Source organism: Lepisma saccharinum, chromosome 4, assembly GCF_977018435.1.
Source record: "Lepisma saccharinum chromosome 4, izLepSacc3.1, whole genome shotgun sequence".
NCBI lineage: Eukaryota > Metazoa > Arthropoda > Insecta > Zygentoma > Lepismatidae > Lepisma > Lepisma saccharinum.
The window spans coordinates 1,937,417-1,957,263 of NC_139232.1; the positions used below are offsets into that span (position 1 = coordinate 1,937,417).

Below are 19,847 nucleotides of genomic sequence, written 5' to 3' on the forward strand. Positions count from 1 at the left end.
GTGGGTTATCTGAGATCAAAATTTTCAAGCCCTCTCTCCTGCATAAATAGGCTCTAGAATTCACTAAGCCTCAAAATAATATTGGGTACATAAAATAAAAAGCAGATGGAGAGTGATGCTGATCACATCATCTCCAAACAGCAAAAACAAAAGTATATGGATGGAGCCCTACCTGATATATTTAGAAAACTTTTCCTAGTATAAGAGTAACAAAATACTCAGCAAACTCTAAAATAAACAAACTTTCCTACGTAGCAAACAAAAAATGGCATAGTGGAAATCAGTAAACCCTAATAATAATAATATATTCTGTGGCTTACATTTTAGCTAAAAGTACTTTTTCTTTAGTGTTTTTGAAAAAATTAAATAAATACTAAACTCTAAGTTAAAAATTTGTAAATGTATATATGATACAAAACAAAATAAATAAAAATTAATACATACCCTGCAAAAAATCAATAAAAAAGTTGAAAACCTCTCTTTGTGCATCCAAAATATAATAACAAATCCTTCCTGACTGGATTAAATTGTGTTATTTGAGTAATAATAAGCCTAAACTTGTAAAATAAAAGGGTAGAACTTGTCAAAACATACTTTTGCATCCAAAATATAATTCAAAACACATCTAAATTGTGTTATTTGAGTAAACTAGAGAATAATCCTGTAAACTTGGAAAAAATATCTCTCTCTCTCTCTCTCTCTCTGTGTGTGTGTGTGTGTGTGTGTGAGTCTTTGAGAGTCCAAAATGTAATAAAAATGGTGCCTGAATAATAGTGTCATTTGAGTAAATATTAGGCTAAACTTGTAAAATAAACAAATAAAAGTTGAGAACACACACTTTGTGTGTCGAAAATGTAACTAAAAATCTTTCCTGAACAGATAGAATTGTGTTATTTGAGTAATAATAAGCCTAAACTTGTGAAATAAACAGATAGAAGTTGAGAACACACACTTTGTGTGTCGAAAATGCGACTAAAAGTCTTTCCTGAACAGATTGAATTGTATTATTTTGGTAATAATAAGCCTAAACTTGTGAAATAAACAGATAGAAGTTGAGATCACACACTCTGTGTGTTGAAAATGCGACTAAAAGTCTTTCCTGAACAGATTGAATTGTATTATTTTGGTAATAATAAGCCTAAACTTGTGAAATAAACAGATAGAAATTGAGATCACACACTCTGTGTGTCGAAAATATAACTAAAAGTCTTTCCTGAACAGATTGAATTGTGTTATTTTGGTAATAATAAGCCTAAACTTGTGAAATAAACAGATAGAAGATGAGAACACACACTTTGTGTGTCGAAAATGTAACTAAAAGTCTTTCCTGAACAGATAGAATTGTGTTATTTTGGTAAAAAATTAACTTAAAGTTGTAAAATAATAAGTTAAAAGTTGAAAAAATGTCTTTGAGTCCAAAATTTAATAAAAAATGTTGCCTGAATAGTACAAATAGTGTTATTTTGGTAAAAAATTAATATAAAGTTGTAAAATAATAAGTTAAACGTTGAAAAAAATGTCTTTGTGAGTCCAAAATTTAATAAAAGTGTTGCCTGAATAGTACAAATAGTGTTATTTTGGTAAAAAATTAACATAAAATTGTAAAATAATAAGTTAAAAAGTTGTAAAAATATCTTTGCGAGTCCAAAATTTAATAAAAAATGTTGCCTGAATAGTACAAATAATGTTATTTTGGTAAAAAATTAACATAAAATTTTAAAATAATAAGTTAAAAAGTTGTAAAAATATCTTTGCGAGTCCAAAATTTAATAAAAAATGTTGCCTGAATAGTACAAATAGTGTTATTTTGGTAAAAAATTAACTTAAAGTTGTAAAATAATAAGTTAAAAGTTGAAAAATGTCTTTGGGTCCAAAATTTAATAAAAAATGTTGCCTGAATAGTATAAATAGTGATATTTTGGTAAAAATACATAAAGACTTGTAAAAAATTTGACATAAAGTCAAAGTTTGGTAAAAAATAAACTCAAAATTAAGTTAAATAGCACACAGTAACATACATTTACTACCTAAATCAATAATCAAAGGGTCCTAGGTTCGTTACCCCGTGATAAAAGCAAATGGTGAAAACTGTAGGCCCCGTCCCTAATAGCTCTCCCTTCTTCATAATACAGATAAAAAAAACCCTGCGCTAAAGCGTCCTGTGCCTTGAAGGCAAACCTGAGCGGAATATTAATTGGCGGCGGAAACCGGTTCTACAAGCGACGCATAGCTTCAGAGATTTGACCCTTGCTGCGCATTCTCAGACATTCTTTGTTGTCTGGTTGAATCCCTCCCCTGCCCTACAGTATTGCATAGCTTTCCCCTGTTCTTGCGTACTGGTTAACCTTGGAAAAAAAACCGGTTCTGAAAACCTACCGACGCGTTCTCTGATTGGTCAATCGGGTTCTTCCTTTGTTCTGACGTTCTGACGTCATTTGACCTTGAACGCACACTCCCTAAATTCCTTTCTCCTCTACCTGCGCTGAATATTAATTCATTCTCTCTGTCTACCTTCACAGCCGAGTCGAGATTCGGAGACAGTATTCTGTCTAGCGTGTGAGACCATCGTGTTTCATACAATAATAACATACATTATTACATAGTACTAATTAATAATATTACATATCGCGGGTTCGAGTACCGGGACCGTCCCCAATCGTAATTGGACCTGTACCTACACCCATTACCACCGTTCATAGCGGTTCATAAACCATAAACTCTTATTTTCAATACTATAAACATTAATTATTATAGTTTCATACATTACATACTTTGTAGTAATGAATATAAAATCATATGAATAGCGTTAAGTACCTCTAATTACCTTCTATATACATATTTTTTCATAAAATAAATAATTATATATTCATAAAAGTTATAAACATGCAAATACATAAATGTAAAGTACTCTAAGTACATGCAAATGAATTTTAAGTACGTGCAAATTAGTTCTAAGTACGTGCAAATGAATTGCGAATATTAAATAGCAACTGTCCTTATCGCGTTCAACTTCTACTAACGTTGCATAACTAAAAATCTTAAAATCTTCTGACTTGTGATAAAAGCTGAGGCTGTAAACGGGCACTCAGCACACACAAGGACAACACACACAAAATTATACTGGCCATAGTGCCAGTCGCCAGAGCCTCGTTAGTCTTCAGTCCAGGGTGTACTACGTGGAAGTGAGGTTGACTTTTGGGCCCCTACGTGGAAGGTACCCCTTACGCCCCACAAGGATGGATATGTTCCATTTGTACAGTTGCATATACTTACTTTATTATATTATGTATATATGTGTTTGTGTGTATGTGTGCGTATGTATGTATATGTAGGCATGTATATTGTTACATGTCCATTATTTAAAATACAAAGTGTGTATAGTAGTGTAAGTTTACTGTAAATGGAGATATTTTCTCTGTCGGAGGATGATCAATAAATATTGTTTACGTACCACAGTGCAAAGTGTAGGTTAAAATTGATTCTCGGTGAGGTGAGGTACCCGACTGAAATTCGCCCCTCCAAACCGTAAGTTCTTGATCCGCCACTGCCAAACATGGCGGGGAAAGGTCCGATTTAAACAAGAGTAAAGTTCAATAGGTAACTTCATTTAGTAGCAGAGAATTAATTTGTACAGCTAATAAAACGCCTGTGACACTTGTAGAGCCCGTTGTGCGTCACAACAAACGAGGGTAAAATAAGTAGTTCGTCCAGGAATTCGTGTTAGGCACTTTTCCCACTAAATAACGCGAGAATGGAGAATACGCCGTTTGCAAAACAGTGCATTTCGATTACCTCGTTGAAACCCGAAACAGCTCAGAAACTCGTCACAGGAAAGCGACTTCAATGCTGTTGAACTTTATTGTTGCAGTAAATTAATCTCAATCAGTTTTGTAATGGCTTCAGAACTCAATTTGCAAGTTGATGAAACGCTCGTCCTTCGGCAGAAACAGATTGACTGTTTTAACGCGCAAACGCATTCTGCTTCCGTCATTTTTATCCTCGTTCTTCTTTTGTCCGTTTCGCCATTGTTCCGAAAGGAGAAGCTTGACTGAGAGAGCAGACGGGCAGGGATGGAGACAAACGAACGGCAGGAATGTCCGTTCTAACGTGGAAGCCATCGAGTGAGACGCATTGTTTTCGGTCGAGCCGAAAGTTTTTCGGCCTGGAAACGTAGAAACTCTGCATAAAAGCTTTCCAGCATTTTTTCCTCCAGAAAAGAGTAATCCCGAGGTTAAGCTATTGTGTTGGACGATAGTGCTATTGCAAATTAATTAACTACATTTGGTAGTGGTAAACAGTGGCGCCAGGAAAGTTTTTCATGTGGGGAGTACAATGTATAACCTTCACATACAAATGTTCCATTTTAGAACGCCCACAGGTTTTAATTTTTGTAATCAAATTTGCATAATATTGTAGTCTCAATAAAAAGAGAAACGCATACAAATAATTTTGAATATTTTTTTGTAAAATTTTATGCCTATTTTCATTTTTTCGGGCCTCCCCGGTAGCATTGCGGTAACGTAGTCGTCTTGTAATCGAGAGGTCACGGGTTCGATACCCGTTGAAGTGGTTCGGATCCCACTTTAAACTGTAGGTCCAGTCCCGATTAGCTTTTCTGTGCACAAAGTGCCTTTCCGGAACAGATTAAGTTTTAGACCTTATTCCATCGCATCTGCGTGGCCGAAATGTTATCACAGCTCGATATGACGACAGGGTTCCGGAGCCGAATCCCGGTTTGGGCATGGGTGCTCTTTGTGAGAGTCCTTTCATCAGTTTCATCATATCATGGCTCATCCTCATCGTCACGATTAGACAATAATAGCAGAAAAGCGACGCTAAATAACAATTTAAATCAAATAATTTCATCGTTTTCCGATTATTTTAAACGATGTGTATACTTCCTTATATAGTTTTCCGAGAGCACAGATCAAATGAAGTATCAAGAACCAAAATATAATGGAATAGGTTGACGTTAGAATTCTTTTGGGTAGGGAGATAATGTAGAGGAAAGTAACTTTTTGAGATATTGGTTGTAGTCCACTTTATGCACAGGCTAACCGAGCCTGGACCTACAGTTTAAAGTCGGATCCGACCACTCTGTGCCTCCAAACAAAAAGTCAACAGGGCTAGATTCAATGCCGATTAACGTGATCAAAGAGGTTTGCACGTACATTAACGAGCCTTTGGCTAAATTAATTAACGAGTGTATGGAAAATGGCAACTTTCCAGATTGTCTAAAAATATCAAAAGTAATACCCTTGTATAAGAAAGGAAATAAAACAAACATTGAAAACTACAGACCAATTTCCTTATTGTCAATTTTTTCAAAAATTTTCGAAAAATTAATCTATAATAGGATAATAAAGTATGCAGAAGATAAAAAGATACTCATAAAGCAACAAAATGGGTTTGTGAAATCGAAAACAACAAAAAATGCCATTTTTGATGTAATTGATAATATTCTTTCCGCTATAAACAAAACGTATTCTGTTGTTGCAATTTTTTGTGATTTATCAAGCGTTTGACTGTGTGAATCATCAGTTACTACTAGAGAAATTAAAATACTACGGAATCCGCGGTCTATCAAATAAATTAATAGAATCCTATTTATCGAATAGAAAACAGAGCGTTGCAATAAATAGCTTATCCAATAATGGGACGCAAACAACATATTACTCCGAATTGAAAGATGTGGTTATTGGAATCCCCCAAGGATCGATACTAGGACCCCTATTGTTTTTATTGTTCATAAATGACCTTCCAGCAAATGTTGAAACTGCCCAAGTTACTCTTTTCGCTGATGATACTACGGCTTTGGTAGATTCTGTTAACGATGTAACTTTAATTCAAAAAACGGAAGAAGCTCTTACTGAACTACAAAGCTGGTTTTCAGCAAACGAACTTTCTATGAACAACGAAAAAACTAATATAATAAAATTTGGTGTATCTAGAGCCAAAAGCTCTTCTATTAAGCAATATAATTTCACAGTAGGGCATGCCGTTATAACAGCTACTAAAAATACAAAATTTCTTGGAATATTTATAGACGAGTGTCTAAACTGGAAAGTTCACATAGATCATTTATGCAAGAGGCTAAACACCGTATGTTACCAATTAAGAACCTTAAAAAATAGTTTGAATACAGTATGTTTGTTAAATATCTATTTCTCAAACTTCGAAAGTATTTTGAGGTACGGTATCCAATTTTGGGGGAACTCGGCTCAATCGCAGAGGATTTTTAAAATTCTAAAAAGAGCATTGCGTATTTTGGCAAATGCACATAAAACTGATACATGTAAACCACTTTTCAAAAAATTACGTATATTAACACTTCATACTTGAAACACTTACTTTCATACACGAAACAAAATCGAAGTAACCAAGGAATATAGACACTCACGATTACAATACCAGACAAAAAGATAACTTCCACATTCCCAAAGTGCGGCTAACTGCATTCCAAACAGGACCTTTTTACTCAGGCATCCAGTTATACAATATATTACCAAAAAGTTACAAAAATGTTGAGAGAACCACAATCTTTAAAAGTAAAGTGAAAAAATTGTTATTGGAATACACATTATATTCAGTTCAAGAATTTCAAGAATTAAATAACTTGATAAAATAAGTTTAGATTGTATACACTATATAACATGCACTTTTACAGCACTAGTTCACTTCAACAAATAATTTGTCATTGTGTGTTTTACTATTATATTATGTATTATTATAAAAAAATTCTGCCAAATTGATGTATAGATATATATTATGTGCGATGTCAACATGTTGTATTTTTGTAATGTACATGCACCAATGCCCCCAGGGGTACTTTCGGTGTGAAAATTTCTCAATAAACTCAATAAACTCCACAGGTTATCGAACCCGGGACTGAGAAATATTTTGCGTTTAGCTAGTGAAAACGGGAGTCTCTTTCGTCTGTCGGATTATTCGAGAGTGGTATTAGGTGAAAGGATTCAGAGCAATGGTTCTCAACCTTTTCCGGTCCGGGACCCACCTTGAAGCATACATGTATTACGCTTCATGGGACCCATAAGCATGGGCGCCGGCAGAATTACTTTGAAGGGGTGTGCACCCATTTTATAATCACTAACATCGAGTGCTTTAAGAAGCCCTCTCCTACGCTTGCTTAAACAAATCACAAATACTTCATTCTAGAAAAGTGAATATGTAATGTAATAGACTAATTTACTCTGGTCTAACATCTAACTAAATGCCTCTTCGGGACCCAGCAGTGGGTCGCGCTCCGTAGGTTGAGGAACGATGATTTAGAGGATACTGTGTACCCCAGTGGCTGTTCCTGCACCACTAGTGGTGAAGATTAGAAGGTTACGCCTGATGAAGTTACATGGAGATTCATGAATTTAGATATCTAAAGAAGTTGCGTGTCAGTGCCTCAAAACACTTCGTATCCAGTCTTATTGGAAGTATTGAGTAAGATGTTTTTGTTTTGTTTTTATGTGTTTTTCTGTTCCTCAAGGTTAATGGGGATGATAAGGATGGGTCACTATTTCGGATACTTGTAAGAATTGTTTGAATGTGATTTGTGTATAATACCATGCGAATACAGCGTGTGGTGAACAACGTAAACGTTTTTGTAGACGCTACTGCGATTTTAGGAGAAAGATGAAATTTTGTTTATTTCAAAATCAAATTTTTTATTTGCGTGGGCGAGGTTCAGCCTGAGGCTGTTCTGCCACCTAACCCGTGTCATCGATTACATTTAAATTTACATTTATTATACATATGTGGTTACAGAGTTAATTCAGTATACAATAAAATGTACTATTTAGCTACAGAATGCTACTATTGATCAAGTAATTGTAATAAATGTTGTATGAACAAAAATGATACAAAAATTGTGAAAGGACCATATAAAAAATAAAAAGTAAAATAAAAATGAGAAAAAAATATAGGCAATATACATAACATAAACATACAGGTTACATCACGGTACTTAAACACCACTTCATGCACAGGTAGGCTAATCGGGGCTTGACCTTAGTTGAAAGTGGGATCCTGGCCACTATGTGCCTCCACCGAATATCGAACTTGAGATCTCTTGATTACAAGATGACGACGTTATCACTACACCATCGCGAAGGCCCTACTGGAAAATTAAGACAGTCATATTATATATTATGTATATCATTTTTTCTATAATTTTACTTATTTTATTTTGTTGTTCTACTCTCTAGTTTAATGCCAACCATGAGAATGAATACTGAAAGCAAAGACAACGAAGCATCCAAATTTTGGACCTCACTTCTCTGTACACTCCTTCACGGAAATCATGAGTGATTGATGCATTGATTTCCTTTATTTTACTTAGCTTTTCTGCCACTTTTAGCCAATCGCAAAGATGAAAATCAATGATGATATGTGTGAAGTGACTATCACAAACATATATGCACGACACAGCATGAACCACACAGAAGATTATACTGGCGGCAGGTCCAGGTACCAAAGCCTCATTAGTCTGCAAAATGCAGTCCATGGTGTACTACGCAGATGGGAGGTGAATTGTTTGGTGTATTTGCAAAGGGTCACCCCTAACACGCCGAGTGGTTCTTTTCCATCTATCACATCAGTTCACCATTCTTTGCCATCGTTTCAAGGTTGGAAACGGACACAAAACAAGCAGAGAATAATGCAGGAGATTACCTTCGGTACTTCTTGCTATATCTGCTCAAGTCGTTTTCCCGCCAGTGGAACAAAAGCGAATGCATTACGTGCCCGGAAGGAGTGAAACTCTCCTTTCTTCTTCTCCGGTTGCGTTGTCTTACAACAGACCACAATTACCGTACGTCTGGAGCTACGTAACGTGACCTTTACGAAGATAACCACGGCAGGGAGCTTTTGTTAACTCATTTTTTCCCCATCTTGTTTTGCAGGTTGGCCAGGCTTTGGAGGACAAACCTTATGCATCCCGACAAAGGGAAGTTCCAGATCGGGTGAGTAGAACGTGATAAGGTCTACCTTGTTCCAGCGTTGAGCGCCTCAAGATCAAAAAGAAACCAACCACACGGCAATATAACGTGATGGACCATCACAAGGACCAAACCCATTCTGCCAGATAGCTTGATAACGTCATTGAGTCCAATTTATCTCAGTCGCGCCATTATCTTCCTTCCTTTGTCCGCTCGCCTCGATCTCTGCTGGGAGTCTTCTTGCACGTGGTGGCTCCATTGCGTGCCGTCCTTGGACCCTAGGCGTCTTCCGGTTTACCTGTTCTGGTGCCGCGTTCCCTCTCTGTGCCTCCAGCCGTAAGGGGAAGGTCAGGCGGGGTTCACGCTTCGCGGTGTAAATCAGCAACGAAAGATTTGCGGCCTTCACCTCTTGACTGACTTCGAATTTCGCGTCGCCCGGCGCTGGAGTGAGACCGTTCTGCAAAGTTGTTGGTTCATTCAGCCGCTCGAAGGCCAAGGTTTTTGCCTTTCCTTGTCCTTCCTCCGTTGCAAAACGTGCGGGGGTGTACTCGGAAGTGTTCACTTTACGTGTGGTTATAACGACTTGCACGTTATCCTGAGATTATGTTGAGTATGAACAAACTTGTAACACAGAATTTTTGGCCTCCCGGTGGCGTGGTGGTAACGTCGTCGCCTTGAAATCAAGGGCTCCAGGGTTCAGTACTCGGTGAAGGCACATTGTGGTTCGGATCATATGCGTGCGCAAGGTGCGGCAGTTGTCCCTCCTAATACTTTCACTTAGAAACTTAGTGTAGGAATATTATCGCTCTTATAGAGGAATAAAGTATTTGCAAGCTTATGAAAGTTCCAAGAAACATGGGGGATTGCATTATTTCCTCTGTAATTGGACTATCCCAGTTTATTCTCTAGCAGATGCAGAGCCGTGGCGTGCATGTAGCCGGTGTTACCGCAGGTAACAGCAAAATGTAAAGATTAAAAAGTTTCAATAAAATGACAACGTTGTTAAATACGTTAATGAACACCGTTGCCGTTGAGTAGATATTGCCTAGGACATTTTTCCTGCAGCCGACAGAAGCGAAGAGGGAGGCCGTTCCGCTACCCTGCAGAGGCAACAAGGGAGAAGAGGGCGCCAATGGAAGGAAAGAGCGGGGAAGGACTTTGGGGCATAGTGTGCTATGGGGTTATTCATATGCCTGTTAAGGGGCCCTGTTGCCGTTCGTACCTACCGGATCAGCCAGTGTTGTCACATCGGATTGGCAGAAAAGAGCTAAGTCCCGCCTAAAATGGGGATACAATTTCTGTGAAGCAACTAGAGGTAGACTGCAGAGCCAAGGCTGGATTGAACTACAACTGAGACCAGTTAGGTAATATACGAAAATATAGTTCCTTGGTGTGATTCGTGATTTGGACAAACCTTGCTCCAAAATACTAAGTTGGCAACAGTAGTACGTACAGCTGGCCGCTTCCCTTCCACGAAGGAGCGGAGGTCTGTCGTCTGCTCAGTGCTCACCTCACAAACGTCAAACTGAACCGAGAAAAGTGTGGATCTTCTTCTTCCCCTTCGCAGCTCATTGCTAAGAAACAGAGGCAGATGAAGAACTGACAAGGGCCTATCACCATTCATTGGATTTTCGTGGTAACTGTCTCATGAGTGGTAGTTCTCTCTAGGAGTGTTTGTAGCTTAATCACTGTGCTCATTGCAAAACAAGAACGAAATGAACAAATATCTAACGAAGACATGTTTTCTTTACCGGAGGGGGGGGGGGGTTGATAACGTCTAGCAGGCATAATTGTCGTACTGATAACCGGTAACACTTTTGAAAAAGTCATTCCACGCCACTGAGCAGATGTATTGCTATAAACGCTCCCACATGTTTTAAAATGGCGCACGTAAAAACTAAATTGCAATCAACATCATCAGATATCCGTTTAAATTATCTGATGTTGCTATACGTTCAGCAAAATCTTATGGCTCGGATTCCACTTTAATCTGTAGATCCAGTCCCGATTAGCTTTTCTCTACATAAAGTGGACTCAAAAGAAAAACTCAAACGTAGAATTTTATTTCGACAAAAGTAGATAGGCGCTGTTCCATGTGGCTTTTTGAGGAAGGGGCTTGGAGTAAATTAAATCTGCCATTTCCCTGTGGCCTCAGGTCTTAAAACGTCATATGGCAAACGTAAGTGCTTTGGGAAGCGCACCTAGGGTATTGACCGATCATTTGAAGGAATCATTAAGTGTCGCCTTTTCAATTTTCCACGTGCCCCGTGCTTTTAACGTCGCGGTCCGACGCACGTAGGTGCAAATCATTCGCCGATGATTTATAGATTTTGAGTATTCATCGCGGCCGGACCCACGCATCCCCGTACCGCGTCGCTTGAAGGCGGCTCGGCCGGTGGAACGTTCGTTTGTTTCCGCTTCGTGATCGTCGTGACCTTCGGGACGACTTGCTCGAGAGAAAGTCTCCTCTACCCCTGATCTTCTCCGCCCGTGTTACTCCCGCTGTCACGAGTGCAAACGAGTTCTTGGACGGGGTTGCCAACCCGACAGACCATACTACTCGCATTTCCAACTGGCGGCTGGGAGACAAGGAATCGGCGATCGGTTGAATTCTCCCCGACTGACATCGGACATTTTCGTGTCACAAGGTCCCGAAAGATACTGGCCAGCATGTTGCCAAACGTACTCTAAAACGGGAGAGAGAGAGCCGATCAGCGGCGTTACTGAATGAAAATTGTACAATAATTCACAAAGCACAGAGGATTAGTATAGAAAACACCCAAATACTGTACAAACAAACTAATAAAAAACAACTGACAAAAACAGACGTACACTTGGCAACGTCGTAACGGGACAGCGATGTTACCCCTACAGCTTTTACTTCGCAACTGAGGTTGTTGACACTCATCGAGGTACGCACCCCGAAGATGATTAGTGGACAGGTGGATCTATGTAGGGCAGCCACCAGTTGGGGCTGCGAATCAGTGTAACTGTAGGCCAGTTCCCGCCACTAAGTGGTGTCGCCTGCCGCTTCCGTCTGAAGGCTCCCTCAGGAAGATTGTAATTTACACACCACACACACATAATACATATATTTAAATTATTACATGGTATACATATTTATAATAAACACGCTTCCAAAAGTAAGCACGCGAAGATAAAATCAACAAAAAGTAAAGCTTTGATTAACACAAAATTGCATATGAATGTAGCAAATGTGTTTATGCATTAAAGAAAACTAGAATTGTGTATAAAGATGAAAAAAATATTTACATTTCGTAAGTTATATGATGACGTCACATTTGAGTCATTAACATAATGATGTTTAAAGGCAAACAAACCAAACAAAACTTACAGTAATATGGTATGTGACCACCCCGTCCTTCACACAAACTTTACAACGATTTTCTTGCTTTCAATGAGGCGATCAACCTTCGCAGATACGCGCAATGGCCATTCCTCCATTACGGCAGTTTCCAACTCTCCGAGGCCTGATTGTATAAAACAGTTGATCCTCGATTAGCCAGTAAAATTGATCTGCAGTCACACTGAACTCTGATTTTGTGTTGTATAAATGTTGAACTGAGATTCAGTCCCTGCGATCTGCGATCAAAGTTGATCCGAGATTTTTCTCCGATCAGCAGACATTGACCGTAGTTCCGCTGTTGTAACATGGCTGAACTAACGAATATTTGCTTGTAAAATGTGTTGCAAGTGAACGTATGCGGCAAGACGAGAGAATCAGTTCATAAAATCCTGTTTCCATAATAATAAAGAAGAAGCATGCACAACGAGGTGAACAATGAGAAATATTTCTTCCATTTTTCTTTCTTTCCATATATATCGTGTGTCATTGTTATTTACTGTTTGAAACACCATGTATTTTTTTCTTGAAATTTGCCTTAAATGACTGCAAGAGCATATTGTAACATTGTTTAATTGCACGATCAGAGAAAAGTAACTTGAGTGTTGATACAAACCGAAAATAGACCCGCTTACATTTTCTTGTTGATATAATATCATTGTAAAACTTGCGTTGGGATGAAGAGGGAGTATAAAAATATTACCATTTCGCTTTACTGCATCCAGCCAAGTGTTACTGCAATTCAATGTTGTCCGCAGAATGGAACAGATCATGTAACTTTGGTTGTAGTGTATATATATCTACTGCTTTATGAACCGAGCACGTTGTATTTTAGTTGGTAAAGCTTTCTCTCCTCCCGATATATAAATGACAGATATTTTATTTCGAATATTATTTGTTTTGTGCATAATTTACATCCGAGAGGACAAGCGCCACTGTTTTTTCAATATTCCTTTCCATTCGGGAAAACGCAAACACATTTTACATTTCACAACGTAGGCTATTCAAGTGCAAGGAAAATTCCGTATATTACTTACAGGAACTAATGGCCCACCTGTAACATGTTGTCGTGTAATCACAAAATAAATATAATAAACATCTCCTTACATGAACAATAGCTCCAAATCCGAGTATAAGAAAGTTGTTATATCTCTTTTTAGCATTAAAAAGAAATACAGATTTTTTTAAAAAAATTCTATTTATGCAAGCATATTTTCTCCCCTTTGCAACCGAGAACCGATAGTTGCTTTCGTTGTCAAGGACAAATCATCCACGTGGAACGTGCACAAGCAATAAATGGCCGTTTAGTATCTAATTTACATGATGTTACTAAATTTGCAACATGTTCGAATATTTACTACATCCAGCACCTCAGATTTATTCTTTATTCAAATATTAAATACATGCATTTTCCGAAACCGACTTTAAAATGTTTGCTGTTCAGTATTGGACAATTGGGAACATCACAGGCACACTAGCGACATGTCTGGATTTGCCACGTTGCCAGACGTATTTCTTTGACCCAAGATCAGGATTTGATCTAAGATCGACAAATCGACAGTTAGCTTTATACAACATGACAGAAGCTTGAACTTAGTTCACTACCGGATCGTAGGACAAATCTGATCTTCGGTTAGTGATGTTTATACAACCGGCCCTGAGACTGGCTGGAGGAGGTAAACGTGCAGAGACAGCACGCCCGAGGGCATCCCAAAGGTTTTCAATGCGATTAGGGTCGGGGAATACGATGGTCACTCCATACCAGAAATGCTCTCACTTTCCAGGTACTCGTCAACGATGTTGGCTCGTTGGGTACGGGCATTATCATCCATAAGGAGGAAATCAGGACCAACTGCTGCAGCGTAGAGTCTCGCAATGGGGTCTAGGACTTCATCCCGATACCGCGCAGCCGTCACAGAACCGCCTTTAAAGATGTGCAGCTCGGTGCGATATCCCATTGAAATTCCAGCCCACACCATGACGCTGCCACCTCTGTATACGTGATGTTTGATGATGTTCTTGGCCTCATTGCGTGTGCCTCGTTCTCTTCAGACCCTTGGGCCTCCCCGATGGCGCAGTGGTAGCGTCGTTGCCTTGTAATCAAGGGGTCCCGGGTTCGATACCCGGTGGAGGCACATAGTGGTTCGGATCCCACTTTAAACTGTAGGTCCAGTCCCGATTAGCCTTACTGTGCATAAAGTGGACTTAAAACTCAAAGATACCGTTTTCACCATTTGGATGGATACTTATGACTCACCCTGTATTTTGTGTTACTTTCGATATTATCTGGAGTAAAGTACATTTGAAGTCAAAACTAATTGATCGCCTATTCTTGTCCTAAAAAAAACTGCCCTATAGGTCCAGTCCTGAGCCTATCTGTGTATAAGTAGACTTAAAACTCAAAGATACAAGTGTATATGCACCACTGGCGTACGCAGAGGGCGGCTGATGGGGCTACATCCCTCTCCGAAATTTTGAGAAAATCAAATAAAATAAGTGAGAAACTCGGGAGAAACCGGAGTGGTAAATGCAAAATTCCCATAAAATGACCCCCGATTGCAATTTTTGAGAGTGGAAAGTTCTAAAAATACGAAATATCTTATTGTGTATGTAGCTCCCCTACATAACCCTTCCCGAGAAAAAAAATCCTGCGTACGCCAGTGATATACACTGAACTTGGTCGTAGGAAGTGCCGACGTGCCAAAAGACTAGATTTAGCTTCATAAGCCTGAAGTTGGCAACAGTGCCACTCTCCCACGACCAAGAGACTGCATCGTGCCTACAGACTCGCTGTTGTTTCCACGCCTACTCGTATCTCGCCCTGCCTGTTGGAAAACACAGTGTCACTGGTCACGACACGAAGCTTCTGCCGAAAGTATCCCACGTGGAGTAACATGTCCTATCGATGCCAGATAAAAAGGTTGTAGGTCATCGGGAAAGGTGGGCTGGAAATTCCTTCTCGCTAGCTGCCTTTGGGAAGCATTGTTAATAAATTTCAGTACAAGATAAAGTTATGGAATGCGATGCCCAAGGTCATTGTTTGGTTGAGAATAACAAAGACTTCGTGTAGATATTACTGCGTACAGCTTCGAGCAACGGAAGGGGAAGGGGGTTCAGACAGAAAGCAATATGGATAGGTGAACTTGAAATCTGAATCCTCAACTCTGCCACTACCATCCAGCCATTCAAAACACCAAAACCGACCTCCGTAGCAGAGTGGTTAGCATATCGCGCTACGACACCAAGGATCCCGTGTACGAATCCCGTCTTGAGCATGTGTGTTCTTTGCAAGTGTCCCTTTATCAATTTCATCACATCGTCATCGTCGCGATGATGCCAAAGTGGCAGAAAAGCGAAGTCAAATAAATTTGAGCATTCTAAGTAGGGATGGCCAGGAATTTCTCCATAACGAGTATCAAATTATCTATTATCAATTTCGAAATGGTGGATATTCTAGTTCATTCAGACTTTGGTTATCTTATTCTTGCCTGTACGAAATCATATTCCAGCACATCAAAGCGATAGCAAGGGCTATTTGAGGAACCTGAGATAGCTAGATTGACAATTTGTCAAACGTCCTTGTTCCATTTAATCTCTCGTCCAGTTATTACCAGGCTGGAAGGATCTCGAAAAGCCTACTCCTAGCCAGTATAATTCTGTATGCAGGGGCGTATATTCGGGGGTATATAGGCTATCTGCGATTCCCAGACTCAATGACCACATTACAGAAGAAATAAAATATATATCAGAAAATGTGCATAAAAATTGTTCCTTTCAATAAGAAGATGAACCTGATTTCTTAGGAGTTGGAAACATGGCCCGCTTTCTTTGAATTCGCGAAACCTGGCGCCGGCCGGCAACTCCAAAGGGGGGGGGGTGAAGGGTGAACGTGCCAGGGCTATCTTAAGGATCACCCGATCAGTGTTACAAACCAATTTTTCTCAACATGTAATTTCCCCAGGAACGGGGAATGGTGGAGCCAAATTGTTATAGATTGACCACAAGGAAGAAATCCTTGGACGAAAAGTCCCAGCGCAGCTTTCCCTTCCTCCGTTCAGTTCGGGCCATAAGGAAGCATGGTCCACTCTTCCCCTCCCCTCCACGCCGGAGTACGGTGCACAGGAGTCGCGGGTCTGCGCAGGTTGTTTTGCTTGTGGTTCCACTATACAGGAGAGGGGAACAGGGTTGCATATGGCGGGAAAAATTCCTCTGAATTACCTCAACAGTCTGGGTCAATGTTGGAAACCAATTTTTTCCAGCATGTAATTTTTCCAGCAACGGGGAATTTTGAAGCCAAGTTATCGCAGGCAATGGGAAAGTGTGGGATATGGCAGGGACAAGAACATCATTGAACGCTTGGAGACGAGTTGAAAAAGAGGTCGTTGACCTTCAAACAACTAGAGATACAGTGGGGAGTAGAAAATTGTTGGCTGACCGGGAATGGTTTACGAGTGCATCTAAAAATTGCCGAAATAACAAGGACAAGTTCTAGTCTTAGATCGCGTCGAGTGGTCTTTAAGGGTTTCTTGGTGTGCGTGGAATTTATTTAGGGGCAGAGTGTGAATGCAGTAGTGAGTGGATTGTATTCTTGTGAATGATATGTGCTGTTTTGTGTAGTGAACTGAAATGAAGGACATAATTAACAAGCTGTCTGTTCGGCTCAATTTTGACGATAAGCTACAAATCGTTGTGGATTTTTCTTTTATATCCACTTTATGCACAGATAAGCTAATGAGGATCGGACCTACAGTTAAAGTGGTATGCGAACCACCATGTATTGAAACCGGGACCCCTTAGTTTCAAGGCATCGACGTTACCACTGCTCCAACAAGGAGGCCCCGAACTTCAAATCGTGATAATAGGTAGGTAGAAGTTTTATTTTTATTCTCGTATGTAGACCTACATAATATTTCGCAATATGGGCCTCTTATTTGTGCAAATAGGAATGAAATTCTTGAAATCCTTTCTTTACTGACATAGTGTACATTTCCATATTTTATTTATGAGGATACATTTTTAATCGCAGTGTCACATCACTTCAACCCGCCACCCCAAATTCTTGTCCATTCGAACACTATGATATGGTGCGATAGCCCAGATGTTTAACCCAATATATGCCACTGTCTGTATGTATGGAGTTCGTGTTGTATCCGTTCGTATTTGCAAGAGTCCGTTCAACCATTTCGTCTAATCACGATTGACACTTATCGTCCCGATTAGTCATACATGACAGAAAAGCGACATAAACAAAAAAAACAAAAAAACAAAAACAAATGGACACTAGGGAAATGAAGGATTTAATACTCCTTTTCTCATCGCCGTTTCACTAATTCTTATGCATTTTGTGTTGCTTACTTCTAAAACGCAGTTGGTTGCATCCTATTCTAGCTTTTCGTCTCGTTATGTAATAATTAGAACATTTGCTAAAATAATCGTCACTTTTACACCTTACTGCCAGACAACATGAATAAGGTTTCATAAAATCAGGTTGATTTTCACTAAAGGATATGAATTGAAGAAACTCAGGACGTGTTTATTTTTATGTTGGTTTCTTGAATTTATACTCTTTATTGAAAATCAACTTGGTAAGAAATATGTTTGTGTGTTTGTTCTCGAAAAACTACAAGAACTTTTAAGAACCCCGCATTAAAAGCAACACGGAAAGAAAGAGAAATTACAAGCAAGCTGAAAAAATAGTTAAATCATGTAGCAGGATCATTGCTATCTATAACACGCATTGTAAATGTTACGTTATATTGTATTTATTTGTATATTAAGATTGCTCTCCGAGTATTATTCAGTTTTCAGTGAAATCTAATCTCACTTACGTGCAATTGCATTGAAAATAATACACACCAGGGAAGAGTGCGGTTAAAATTGTATCTTAATTTCTACATGTTAGTTCATGGTTTGATCTTTTGGGCACGTGCCGGCCGTATCACTTAATAACCGTTAATTTTTAATTTTGCTGGGGACGCCTCGCCTCTTAGAACATAACAAATCTTTCCTATGATTTATTCTTTCCGGAGGTTACGCCTGAAGGAGTCACGAACTGAACAAGTGCATTAAAACAGAACTTCAAGACCCCTTTGTCAAAATCACTGGGAAGGAAAAGGTATACTTACCCCCAATTCTTTTTCCCCTGCTGGTAGACAGGGATTAATCTATCTTCATTCTGGAATCTTTCTAATGCCATACTGGCCTTCCATTCTTTAATTTTCTAAAGCTCTAATGATCATGATCGATTTTATAGGTTCACAGTGACTATAGCCAAATGACTTTTTTAATAGGTTTACCGAACCCACATTTAATAACACGCGTAATATCACTGTGATTGTTCTTGTAAGGTGTATTTAATGTAATGTGTAAAATTCTGAGTCGTCACTTCAAATGTGTTGTGTACAAAGGAACATACTAATGCAGAATTTTTGTGTTGGATATTTAACATTGCCTTTCTACCTCGGTTAATCGCAAAGATGAGGATGAATAGTGATCGGAGACGATAGGGTAGATACAATAAAACCCTTGTACCTAGATGGTACTCAAACCCATAACATTAGATTGGGAGATTATGAGTCAAGTAGCCAATATGCTTGATCACCAAGGTGGCAATAGGTTTCTGTCAAATGCAAGTGTTACATATTGATTCTACCAGCTTAAAACAATGTATATATTTTCAATTAAACTTATTAACTCTCTAGACTTCTTAAACCCGAAGGTTTATCGCTGCAGCATCACAAGCCTTCCATCTGTCCCTATTCTGGGAAAGATCAATCCAGTCTTTTCCATCCTTACCGATTTCCTTTATGTCCATCTCAACGTTATCCCTCAATCTTCGTCTTTGCCTTCCTACAGGTCTCTTACCATCAGGTTTCCCAACAAGAATTCTGTAAACTCTTCTTTCCTCTCCCATTCTTGCCGCATGGCCTGCCCACCTAAACCTTCTTGATTTCATTATTGTAATATATATCTTCAATTGCAATATTTATTTCACATTTACCACAGAAATGTTCATATCTTAGTGCAGCATATAAATGTTCTTTTTTTCTTTTAATGTGTTGCGCATGTCTTGTGCAGCTCCCTTGATAAACCTTTCACTTTTTACCTTTTTCAATGTACTTGTAATAATCTTTTGATAACGTCCTGGTAAAAATTTCAGAGATGGAGGTTTTCTTCGTATACTATGAATGATGCAAAATGGCCATATGTGCCGAAGAACCGGAAATGTTAATTCATTCATTACTTGTTAATGTCTTAAGCGATTGTGGCCACCAACAATCAATATCTCGGAAAGTCGTACCAGGTCCATAAAGGCGAAATTTGCTGCTTGACTGTCAACTTCTCAATTTATTAATGCATCGACCCGTCTGGCCAATTGTTAGAGACAACAATAGATCCAATGTGACCTGTCGATATCTCAGTGTGAAGACCTAAACTTTCCTGAAGTTTACGATCTACAAAAGCTAGTATGATACGCCATAAAATTATTTATATTGGCTCTGGCTCTTACATCTATGTATGGTAGTTAAGTAATC

At 38.9% G+C, this 19,847-nt stretch overlaps 1 protein-coding gene across 3 annotated transcripts in view; it reads left to right on the forward strand.

Moving 5' to 3' along the window:
• LOC145986359 (ecdysone receptor-like) overlaps nucleotides 1–19,847 on the forward strand; it is a 1,118,076-nt gene that overhangs the window by 254,997 nt on the left and 843,232 nt on the right. For all 3 annotated transcript variants that reach the window (XM_083120240.1, XM_083120243.1, XM_083120242.1), the window contains exon 3: nucleotides 8,913–8,972. The gene's annotated coding sequence lies outside the window, so the exon portion shown is untranslated. The remainder of the gene's footprint in view (nucleotides 1–8,912; nucleotides 8,973–19,847) is intronic.